This window comes from Vicia villosa, linkage group LG5, assembly GCF_029867415.1.
Source record: "Vicia villosa cultivar HV-30 ecotype Madison, WI linkage group LG5, Vvil1.0, whole genome shotgun sequence".
NCBI classification, from domain to species: domain Eukaryota; kingdom Viridiplantae; phylum Streptophyta; class Magnoliopsida; order Fabales; family Fabaceae; genus Vicia; species Vicia villosa.
Genome location: NC_081184.1, coordinates 72,102,616 through 72,116,091, shown reverse-complemented (window position 1 = coordinate 72,116,091; position 13,476 = coordinate 72,102,616).

Below are 13,476 nucleotides of genomic sequence, written 5' to 3'. Positions count from 1 at the left end.
CCAGAACTTCTGGTTGGTTCTCAGCCTCTTGAGTAGCACTTTCTTCATCAGAGCTTTGAATAATCATCTTCCTTTTTCTGATTTTCTTCTTCTTCTCAACAACTTCAACAATCTCCGCATTGTTATTTGACTTCTTCTTCTTTTTCTCAGCTTCCTTCTTTTTCTTCTCAAAACCAGCAGAGACAGCCTTAACAACTTTTACAATCACTTCTTCTGGGACCACTTCTTCCTTGGTGGTAGCAGCAGGATGATCAAACTTTCTTTTGGTCCTTTCTTCCTTCTTACGATTCACTTTAATAGGAGCACCTTTGTCTTGATCTTTAAGGCTCTTATCCTCTTTTTGTGACATCAGATACTTAGTTCTGACTTGAGGTACCTCACTATTGAAGAAGGTTTTGAATTCAGCTAGAACTGGTTCTCTTCTGATTGTTGTTCCAGCAAGAGGTTGAGGAGTCTTAATGATAGCCTTAATCACGTTCATCCTCTTTAAAGTGAATGCGTTCAGACAAGCCCCAGATGTGACAGCAAGGTCTTTCACAATACCTTCAGATTCCAGACTCTCAACAATCTTGGAGTGCACCAGGAGGTTTGTAATAATTCTACCAAAAGGAATGATTGTTCCACCATTTTCTTTTCTGAAGGCGTTTCTGGAATCCTTTACTGCTTTCCACATATGGTTGAAGATGATGTAAACCACATCAACCTTCTTCTGAGTGGCAATGCAATAAAGAATATATTTTTGCTCATTGTTTATGAAGTCAGCGGCATGTGTCGCTTTCCTATGGTAGAAGCACCCAAGAATGATCTTTGTCCAGATTTTGTAGATATCTCTCAACTCCTTGACGTGTTTTGTTTTCTTGATATTTGGATAGAGAGTGGATAGAACATCTTCCCAATCTTCCCTTTTATCAATTTCAAAAGCTCCTTCAGCGTTTTTCAAATCAAACATCACTCTTAGGATGTTTTCAGTAAGAACAACAAACTTTCCATGGACGAAAGAAAGTATTGATTTTGGAGCAACCACAGCATGTGCCCAGAACTCCTTGACGAGATCTGGATAAACTGGACCAACGAACTCAGCAAACAACGAGGTCCATCCTTGAAAGATGATGTCTTCTTTAAGATTAAATCCATGTTCTTCAAGGTTGTCAAAATCAATAATAAGTTCACATAGAACTTCTAATTTGTCCTTGGGAATAGAGCATGCAACCACAGGAGTAAGTTGCAAATGTTCTTCTAGGAGATGATGAGGAACAGATGACACAACATTTTGGGATGAGGAAGCAGCCATGGATGCAGAATGACCAAAAACGAGCAAGAGAAGCGAACTGGGTTTTCGATTAGGGTTTTAGAAAACGGCTAGGAACTTTTCAAACGAGAGAATTCAAGAAGAAAGAGAGACAAGGGAGCGAAAAAAAAGTTTAATATGATTTGAAAAGAATATAAGGAGACAAATGTAAACAAAAAAAAATAAATAAACAATTTTAATAGATTCAGAATCAAAAGAAATCATTTTCATTAATTGACGAGTGACGTGAGGAGAGAGATCGTGGTAAACGAAATGATTTGAAACAGTTACCTAGGTAGGCGTCTTTTCAACTGCACGCTTCGTACTAACCGCACAGACACGTGTTCACCATCAGATAATGGGTGACAGCTGTAAAATAAGAATAGGCTTTACGCCTTTTGATTCTGATCACTGCTTCTGATGGTCATTCTTAAGAAATGATCTGGTTCTGATAGGATCATCTTTCTTCCCAAGAATCATATCTTCTGGAATCACTTCTTTTGAAGTGTGCTGATATACATCTGAATGATCTTCTGATCCATTACTTCTGATATACACAGCTTCTGGAGATTCGCTTCTTTGTTCTGCAGCTTCTGATAAGACAAAATTGTATCTGCAGGAACTCTTAAGCTGCTTTGTTTCATCAGAAACAAGTTTATCATCAAACCAGATATTTATTGATTCGACCGCAATCAATGATTCAACATTGTACATTCTGTAGCATTTAGAGCATTCAGAAAAATCAAGAACGAGACAATATTGCTTTAGAACAATCACAACAGATGGTTCCAAGACTAATAAATTTTCTTTTCTGATCTCCTACGAACATAGTTTCCTCAACCTATTCAAGTACCAGATCTTGGAAGACAGTCCTTCTTCCCTTCAAGTGTTGAGACCAACTTGAGTCCAGAAAATCTGTCATGTTGACTTTTATCTTCTTTGTCGCCAAGAGAATCTGCAAAAGAAATAGTCTTTTTCTTTGGTACCCACATCTTCTTGGGTCCTTTCTTGTTAGATTTTCTCAAGTTCTGATTGAACTTGGGTTTAACATTGTAAGCAATAGAAGGAACAGCATGATAATTCTTAATGTGAGTTTCATGATATTTCCTAGGTTGTGTCACATGCTTTTTAGTGTGTGTAATGTGAAAACTTTGAGCATGTGAAGTGTGCCTAATATCATGGGAGTGGCCATACTTGAACTGATCATACAATGGCTTGTATGTGAGTTTCATTTCATCAACAGGTTCAAGTTTGTATGGGGTTTCACCCTCAAAACCAATGCCAACTCTTTTGTTTCCAGACACAGCATATATCATAGAAGCTAGCTGACTTCTGCCAATACTTCTAGATAGGAACTTCCTGAAGCTTAAATCATATTCTTTCAGAATATGGTTTAGACTGGGAGTGGATTTTTCTGAATCAGACGGAGATCCAACATCATTGGATAATTTTAAAAGTTTTTCTTTTAATTCAGAATTTTCCAACTCAAGCTTCTTTGTTTCAAATTCAAATAGCTTTTTCAGTTTTTTGTATTTGAGACTCATCTGAGACTTGAGTTCCAGAAGTTCAGTTAGACCGGAAACTAACTCATCTCTAGTAAGTTCAGAAAATACCTCTTCAGAATCTGATTCTGATGTAGATTCTGATTCATCATCTTCTGTCGCCATCAGCGCACAGTTAGCTTGCTCATCTTCAGAGTCTGAATCATCTTCTGACTCATCCCACGTTGCCATAAGACCTTTCTTCTTATGAAACTTCTTCTTGGGATTCTCCTTCTGAAGTTTTGGACATTCATTCCTGAAGTGTCCAGGCTCATTGCATTCATAGCACATGACCTTCTTCTTTTCAAATCTTCTGTCATCAGAAGATTCTCCACGTTCAAACTTCTTTGAACTTCTGAAGCCTCTGAACTTCCTTTGCTTGGTCTTCCAGAGTTGATTTAGTCTTCTGGAGATTAAGGACAGTTCATCTTCTTCTTCAGATTCTGATTCTTCAGGATCTTCTTCTCTAGCCTGAAAAGCGTTAGTGCATTTCTTGATATTTGATTTTAATGCAATAGACTTACCTTTCTTTTGAGGCTCATTTGCGTCCAGCTCTATTTCATGACTCCTCAAGGCACTGATAAGCTCTTCCAGAGAAACTTCATTCAGATTCTTTGCAATCTTGAATGCAGTCACCATAGGACCCCATCTTCTGGGTAAGCTTCTGATGATCTTCTTTACGTGATCAGCCTTGGTGTATCCCTTGTCAAGAACTCTCAATCCAGCAGTAAGAGTTTGAAATCTTGAAAACATCTTTTCAATGTCTTCATCATCCTCCATCTTGAAGGCTTCATACTTCTGGATTAAGGCTAGAGCTTTAGTCTCCTTGACTTGAGCATTTCCTTCATGAGTCATTTTCAAGGACTCATATATGTCATAGGCCGTTTCCCTGTTAGATATCTTCTCATACTCAGCATGAGAGATAGCATTCAGCAAAACAGTTCTGCATTTATGATGATTCCTGAAAAGCTTCTTCTGATCATCATTCATTTCTTGCCTTGACAGCCTTACGCCTCTGGCATTTACTGGATGTTTGTAACCATCCATCAGAAGATCCCATAGATCACCATCTAGACCAAGAAAGTAACTTTCCAGTTTATCTTTCCAGTATTCAAAGTTTTCACCATCAAATACCGGCGGTCTAGTATAACCATTGTTACCATTGTATTGCTCAGCAGAGCCAGATGTAGATGCAGGTGTAGACTTTTCACTTTCATCAACCATCTTTTACTGAAGCGTTTTTCTCTTCCTGAATCTTTTCTAAACACTGTTAAGTGCTTGCACCTTAGAACCGGCGCTCTGATGCCAATTGAAGGATAGAAAAACACTTAGAAAGGGGGGGTTTGAATAAGTGTGACTATAAAAACTTGAACGGTAAAAATAAATTGCACAGTTATTTTTATCCTGGTTCGTTGTTAACTAAACTACTCCAGTCCACCCCCGCAGAGATGATTTACCTCAACTGAGGATTTAATCCACTAATCGCACGGATTACAATGGTTTTCCACTTAGTCAGCAACTAAGTCTTCTAGAGTCTTCTGATCACACACTGATCACTCCAGGAACAACTGCTTAGATACCCTCTAAGACTTTTCTAGAGTCTACTGATCCACACGATCACTCTAGTTACAACTGCTTAGTTCACTCCTAAGACTTTCCTAGAGTATTCTGATCCACACGATCACTCTAGTTCCTTACAACTTAATGTAATCAATTCTAAGAGTATTACAATTGCTTCTTAAAAGCGATAATCACAAACTGTGATATTTCTCTTAATCGTTTAAGCTTAATCTCACTAAAATATTACAGCAGCAATGTAGTGAGCTTTGATGAAGATGAAGATTCTGAGTTTTGATTGAACAGAGTTTCAGCAAGTTGATATGAGCGTTTTTGGTGTAGAGTCGTTAACCTTGCTTCTCATCAGAACTTCATATTTATAGGCGTTGGAGAAGATGACCGTTGAACGCATTTAATGCTTTGCGTGTTCCGTACAGCATCGCATTTAATGTTTATACGCTTTTGTCAACTACCTCGAGCCTTGTTCACGCTGTGTCTACTGACGTAGCCTTTAATAGCTTTTAACGTTCCTTTTGTCAGTCAGCGTAGCTTGCCACTTGTACTTCCTTCTGATTCTGATGTTTGTGAATACAACGTTTGAATATCATCAGAGTCAAACAGCTTGGTGCAAAGCATCTTCTGATCTTCTGACCTTGAAGTGCTTCTGAGCGTGATACCATCAGAACTTCAGTGCTTCTGATCTCTTGTTCTTCTGATGCTTCCATAGACCCATGTTCTGATTCTGCTTCGACCATCTTCTGATGTCTTGCCAGACCATGTTCTGATGTTGCATGCTGAACCCTTGAGACAAAGCTTCTGAGCGCTGAATTATGCGTACTCTTTATATATTTCCTGAAAAGGAAATTGCATTGGATTAGAGTACCATATTATCTTAAGCAAAATTCATATTATTGTTATCATCAAAACTAAGATAATTGATCAGAACAAATCTTGTTCTAACAAAATATAGATGCTAGAACAGTAATCTCCATCATGACTGAAAGAATATTGCATTATCATCGAACACAAGAGAGCTATATGTGGTGAGGAAGACCCACAACACAAATCTTAACCAACTGAGATTCTAACCAGCAGGGAAGTAATTGGGCACAAGGCATTAGAATTACATCAATTTATTTCTCATAATCTCTCTTTCTCTATTGACGAGCAAAAGCCATTGAGAAGAAAATTCCGAGAAGAGATGACACACGATATGAAGCAACAGGCTGAGAATGAGGAATGCCTCTGCAAAATACTCTTTATTATCACATGGCAAAAGATTCTGACAAAGTTGCACACGAATTGTAATGCTTTAGGGATTCGAGCAATGCGAATGGTGCAATGCTCAAGACCAGAATACGTCTTGCTTATCCCTCGATCGGGAGCCCCACGCAATTTCCACATGTGTATAAGTGATGATTATCACTTTGGCTTGCATGTCCAAACTAATCAGAGATAGAATAAATGACCTTTGCATCTCTTGACATCAAGCACTAGGCACAATCCAACAATGTCTAAATCAAGGGAGTCACAATCTTTTATGGCTTTCAACCTTTTCTCCAATAGATGGAACCCTTTTTCATTTTTCAATAATCGGAAACTTGAAGACTTCAATTTCCAAATTGTTCTCATGATGTGAAGACTCCTTAACAGGAATAGGAACCTCAACACTAATTCAGGCATTCTAATTCATAAGAACTTTCCCTGAGGTGAAGTTAACATTTGCATTTGTCCTTTGAGGGGCTTGTCTCAACTCTTCTTTGTCTAAGAGAAAATTCTAGAATAATCTCCATACACTGATTCAGGCTAATCCCCATTTTTGTTCTCATCTTAGCCAAAACCTCACAGAGTTGTTCCATCATTAACTTTCGAGCACGTAGCGGTGAGAAGTCAATTTGTTGCTGAAGTCAGAATCTGAGTAGAAAGGGCCCTCATGAGCTTTTGAGAGAACTATGATATGCATGATAGTATGAATGCATGTTTCATTTCTAAGGGATCCTAAAGCCTTTTCATCAACTTTTATTTCTCTTTTATGAAAGCTTTTTTTCTTTCTTTTTTGCATATAGTATCTTTTCTTTTTTTCATTTCCATCTTTTCTATTTCCTTTTTCTTTTTCTCTTTTTTTTTTAAAATAGATTTTAGAATCCCTCACAAATGAAGTGGATAAAGTAATGATGTTATGCAATGCAAAAGCATGGGATCAAGGTCCATATAATCCGAGTAACCAATATACAATCCCCTGAATAACTGATATATGTCAGATGTCATGAGATCAAAATTTCGGCATAGGTACCACAAAACATAAGAACAATAGTCACCATCAGAACAGAATAGTCACCAACGGTACCTGTCATGTATATCCCTCCCCACTCACGGGTGAATCTAGGCCAGGGTAGGTCAAAGTGGCAACCAGCGTTATCAGTCCTCCTGAGGTACCACCATCGTTGCATCTACATGCCAACAATGATACCCCATTTGGACCTCGACTGGGCGTGGGTCTCATGATCGCACTAGACAAGACCTGACATCTCATCGGCGTCATGACTATCCACTCTATCCTAGGTATCCTATGTGTCAACTCTGGCCTGGGTATTGGGCCTTTTACCTCATAGAACATCCCACCCAACCTGCAAACAGAGAAAATATGTGGCCCCCACGGGGACCCATAATATAGTCCAGAATGCGAGAAAGTAAATATGACATGCAAGCAGAAAATAAACATGATATGCAAACATATATATAAAGGATGTAAACATATAAGTAAACAAACAAATAAACACCCAATAAACAAACAAAGGCTAGGATCGACTCGCTAAGAACGGACCAGCACAGGTCTAGCAACGTCCCCAGCAGAGTCGCCAGCTGTCGCTACCGCGAAAATTGGAATCAGAGTCGCCACTAATATATTTATCCCATAAGGGAAAGGAATATCAGAAAACCTAACTCAGAACAAGAACAGGGTCTTTCGACCAGAGAATAGGGCGCGGGAGTCGGTTACGCAAGGGGAAGGTGTTAGCACCCCTCACGCCCATCGTACTCGATGGTATCCACCTATGTTTGTTTCTATCTAAAGGGTGTCTAATGTCTAAAACCTAAATGCGAATGCATGCAAAATAATCACGGGGAAAAGAAGGAATTATTTACAAGTGTGCTCGCTTAGGCCCCGCGACCCAATGCCTACGTATCCCTTACAAGGAATCAGAGCGACCGTAGTTCGGCTCCATAGTTTCCATTTGTTTTGTGTTTTTTAGTTGAACAGAGGTTAAAGTCGCACTCCACGATGCTCGACCTTTGGAGACTTATACGCATAATTATGGAGTGGATTCAACATATTCTTAGGTGCCTAACAAGGCAAAAGAAAAGCAAGAGTTTGGTTTGTGTCTTTTATTGTAATTCCACGATGACGAAGACCCTCTACAGGGCTTCGCATCGCTTCCTTACTCTGTTTTAAGTCAAAGCCTTTTATTAAGCATTTTATGTATTTTTGGTTGGGTGTTTTTTAAGGGAAATTATTTGTGACTTAGATCATACCAAAAAAGAGACTTTTTGAATATTTAGAGAATGCACATCGAGGTCTACACCACAATCGTTTCTCTAAATGGCGGTTAAGAAATACACCGAGGCCTACGCCTCAATCATTTCTCTTCTGCTAAGTAGAAAAGAAATACACCGGGGCCTACGCCCCAATCATTTCTTTCCTACTAAGAAAAATAGTAGCGGTATGATCCTTATCGGTATTTATTAAGTTTTTTAATGTTGAAAAGAAAAATAAATGAAAGGGAGACTATCCTATCATACTATCCTAATAGTTGTTATTCTAGTCTAATTCTAATGTTAACATGGTGACTAAATCTAAAAGGAGCATACAAATGATATTAACAAAATGGGCCAAAAATATGACCCAAGTCACACAACAAAATCATACTAAAAAACGTACAAAGCTTAACATGGAAATGGCATAAAAGAATAAAAGAGGCAATTCAAAGATTAACCTAAAATAACACTATTTTTATGAGTTTTTATGAAGGAGAAATCAATTAAAAGTCAAAATTAAACTAGCCTAAAACCTGATTAAGAAGCTAATATTTTTTATTGCATTTTTTATGTCAACTATTACCTAAAAATCTAACAAAATTTTAATGACTTTTTATCCTAAGAAAAAAAAGAAAACTATGTCAAAAACTAAATTCTAACAAATATAGAAACAAGTGATCAGGGGGTGCATATTGAATTAGAGGTGTGACTAGAAATCTGGACGCAGGGCCCAATAGGGAATAGCCCAACAGCATTGTTTTTTTATTGATTTTTTGGTACAAATGGTAGTGGTGCGTGGGCCTAAGGGGTGTACAACGCAATTCGTCTGGCCCAGCATTGATCCATTTCAGATTTTATTTTTTCGAACCCAATTATCAAACAATTAGTTACCAATTACACACACTAAACTCACATTAACCTCACGTTAATTCAAACTTTAGGCTAATTAATGCTCAGATTAAATTAACAAATATAATATAATTGAAATAAAAAAAGGGAACTAGGGTTACTTGTGTTTGTGACGTTTCAGCTACTTTCACGTTCTTCTTCCCCTTGCAAGCTTTGAAACGGCGGCATTGGCCGATCCTCCATCCCCGACTCTCGCTTCTTCAACCACGGCGGTGGTTCCTCTCTTGAACTCGCCTTCTCCGATCAAAATCCAAGGCGCCACCATCACTCTCCTCCGGTGAAGCGACCTCTCTTCAACTCTTCCTCCGATTGAAACGGTGGCGTACTCTTCGACAACTCTCTCATCTCTTTCGACTCGAATAGCTCTTTCATCTTCACATTCTCTCCAACTCTGTCTTCTGTTACTAATGTTGATGTTGTGATTTGACGTTGATACGTGAAGTTTCGTTTGCTTGCAGATTGAAGATGGTGATGACGTTGCAGTTGTAGATCGATGAGGATGATCGTTGTTGATGAAGGTGAGTTCGTGATGTTGAAGATTTGGTTGGCGGATGGTGATTGAAGAAGATTGCGAGTGGTTACAGTGAAGAGAAAGATCGAAATTGAAGAGTGAAGGAAGAGTTATGGTTCGGGACGAAGAAGATTCGAGAGAGACTGAAGATGATACTGAGATGAATGATGATGAATCGGTAACAAATTTTCTATTTTTTTACTCTGTTCTGATTCTGATTTTTTTTATTTTTCAGAGTTCTTGAAGAATTGATGGATGAAGGTTATTGAAGGTTGATGATGAACGTGTGATGAAGATCCAAGAGCAGAGTTGAAGATTGAGGTTCAGAGACGATGGTGGTTGTTTGAAGGAGACGAGTTGAGAGAGTTTGAAGATGATGATGAAAGAAGTGTGAGAAGAATGGTTGGTTGATGTGTGAAAATGGTGGAGGTTCTGAAGAGGTTGAAGTGATGAAGATGATGGAATGGAAGAGAAGGTTCAGAGAGAGAAGGGATCTGAAGTCCCCGAAGAAGAATGAACCCAGTTCTCCTTTATAGAAGCTCTCCGGTTGGTTTTTCTGTTCTCCTTCTTCTGTTAAACTCTGTTAGTTCTGTTAGGTAAAGTAACTGATTTTTTTCTGTTATGGTTTGTTATAGGTTAGTTAGAGTGAAATTGAAGTTAGTTACAAAACTGTTGAGAGGTGCCTGTGAGTTGGTTAGGACAGTTATTTCTGTTTTGGTGGTTAGAGAGTTAGTTGTTTAGCTACAGAATTTTGCTTTTCTTTACTTACTGCAGGGACTGGTTTTGAGATGCAGGGTTGTAATAATAAGATGATGATTTGGTGCTGCAGGGTTCGAATGCGGTTTTTTCTAATATGCAGGGCTGGTTAGAAACTGTTAGAAGTTGAATGTTCCCTTGCATTGCGTATGCAGCAGATTTTTTGAGAGTGTTAGTGATTAGCTCGAGCTTTATGCCGTTCTTTATTTTCAATTCTGATTCGGCCCAATTAATTGCAATCTCACCCTTTCTTTTTAACCACCGATTGTAACTCCAACAAACCAGATGAAAATTTAAGGAACCCTTTTCTATCTTCTTCATAGCATTTCAATGCATTCAATAGCTTGTGATCTATTTCTCTAACTGGAGGTTCTGCTAAGTATTCAAATATCCCACCAAATTTGGCTTTTCCTGTTTCCTTTGAATTAACTGGTGGATTATGTGGACTTAGATGTTTGTATTTGCATCTGAAACTTACAGATTCAAAACTGCCTTGGAATTGATATGTTGTTTTCGTTTTGATGCAGGTTGGATGTGGAAAAGTTTGTCTTGACAGTAGCATACGGTGCAAATGGAATACCCACACTCTTGGCACACATGATTTTGACATATACGGTTCGATGCGATACGGGAGAGCATGGTGATGTTGAAGACTTGGTGGAACTAAGTCAAGAGTAGTATTAGGATTAGTGGTCAGACTTTGGAAAAGCTTTGGAACCATTTGAGTTAGCATAGGGGCTGGTTGAAATGAGAAGATAATTTAGAATTTTGAGAATATTAAGGAGTAGCATGTAACTCCTTTTGTATAAACATTGTTATGTACTTGGATTTTGAAGATGTAAAAGAACATGACTTCTTTTTGAAAACGCAATGTAATATTTTCTTACATTCAATTGAATTTCTATATTTCCTTCCAATTGCTAATTCAAAAATCCTTCTCTTTTTCTTTCCAACAAACTCACGTGTTTCTTCTTTGCCTCCTTGTAATTTGAATGAAATTCACCATACAAATGATAAGCCGAGAATATAGCTTGCCATGAATTTTGGTCAAAAGTCTCGGGAATGGTTCCAAATGCTTTTCTTCCCTCAATATGCATTAATAGTCAAGTTCCACTTGAAAAGAAAGATATCCCTACGCCTTTGATCAATGCAATAACCACAACTTGAACATAAACGGAAAAACTTTCACTGATTAGGTCCAATGTCTCTAGGTAACCCAATATCCTCCTTTTCCGCCTAGCCTTTCATAAGACTTCCCCCAACAAACACCCTAATTCAATAGAGATATAAAAACACCCTCTTGTACCATAAGTAATATAAGGTACGTCAACCATACTCATCTGATTAAACCAGTAAGCTTGAAAGGATCCAAACATAGGGAAATAAACCCTGGCTCTTGACCATTGAAAATGTTTGATGCAAAATAGCTTTGTATGATGAAGAGAGAGAACTCCATAGTGGCCACACCTCAAGACCTAGTTCCATAGTTCCATGCATTCAGAAGAACTAGTTAAGACCAGCTTGTGTGAAGATGAGAGCCTCAAAGCCTAGAGAGACCCCAGCTTCAAGATCCTTGGTCCCATGCCAAACTTTATTTGATTAATGAATGTATGAATGTTAGATGGCCTAAGTGAAAGTTGCATATGAACGTGGAGTGAAAACCAGTTAGGGATAAATATGTGGGCAAATTTTGGGGTGCAACAGGGAGTAGATGAGTGAAAGTGGTGAGGAGTCTGCAGAGCTAAGTGGGTTATATACCCATCAGACAAAAACGGTAACATTATGCATGTTGGACAACTCAACACTTCCATAGTTGATAGGTGTTGCGTGTGCAGAAATTGTTAGCATGCATGCAGACTAACTTTCGGTGACAAGACATATGCATGTAGATCAGAAGTAGCTGCTAGATAGGGCTGCATGCATGCTTTGCTTAGGGGGGATCGTTGCAGGAATCTATCAGGAATCGCTTCAAGAATCATTGCAGGCGCATGCTAGGGTACAGGAACTCGTTTCGGACGCATGCGAAGGACAGAAAACAGGTGGGACCATGTGGGCACCTGGGGGGCCCACACTTAATACATATGCGCCAATTGATTTGGCTTATTCACCAAAACTTCCTTCTTATGCGCCATTCCATTTGGCGCGTTCTTGGTGATGTTTTTCACTAATGCGCCATTCCATTTGGCGCATTAGAAGGCCCTACTTTTTTTTTCAAAATTAGGGTTTACGTTTTTCCCTTGTATATGAAACCTTAATTGTGATACAGACCTAAGGCAAGGCGTCCGTCCCTCTATAAATTAGGGTTTCCTGTGTGCATTAGTACACACACGCAAAAATGAGAACTCAAATAAGGCCAGATAGCACGCACCGGACTTCTGAGCCTCCACCACCTGTGAGCGTTTCGACTATCAACCGGACTATCGTCGAAGGAACGGATACGTTATTTTCTCTGCCGTCAAACCTCCCATGCAGGTAATGTTTTGGAACATTCAATCCATGGACCAGCTTAAGAGAACCCTCCTTAGGTTTTTGGACGGAGAGCGGAGTCCAGGCGAACAAATCAGATCTATCAAGAGACTTAGAACAAGGGGAGGTGTTTTTCTTGACAGACAGTGTTGGTGGGAGACAATGGAGGACGACATTCAATGCACTCGAATGATGGAGGACATAGAAGACATTGTCCTAACCGTTGTAATATCCTAGATGTTGCAGTTTCTTATCATTTCAGTTACTTTTGTACCGTCCAATTAAATGCTCTGAGCATATATTAATGAAATGTTTTTTTAACATTACAAAGTTTCCAATTAGTTTTTAAGTTATTAATAATTAACAAAATTATTTTCCTCTGTATTTCACCCACTATAAATAAAGGTGTGTGTGTGTGGAGTTGAAGTACCAACTCTTTCTTCATTCTTACTGCAAACAATAAAAAATGAACTCAGTTTGGGCTGTCGTCTTTTTTGAGGAAGGTAGTCACATGCGTGTCTGCCTTAAACCCCATTGGAATTTCCAGAGAATTGTTAGAGCCATCAACACTGGGTTTCGTCAACTAGATGGTCCGAACAGAAAAGTTAAACAGATAGATTACCGTTGTCCATACATTACGTTGATGGATAATAATCCAGAAGGCACCTACATGTATTATTGGGACCGTGTGAAAGACGATGTGGACGTGGATCTAATGTTTTGGACACACAGTGGAGAGGTTAACCGAGGCGTTGAAAATCCACTTGTTCTTGCAGTGATACTTGAGTAGTTTAGATTAAGTGTTGTTGTGTTTGTTGCAATGATCGAGCGTGTACTACAAGTTGTTATGTGTTATTTTGCAATGTAATATCGTGATATACCGGTTGTTTTGTGTTGCCAAAACCGGATCGTTC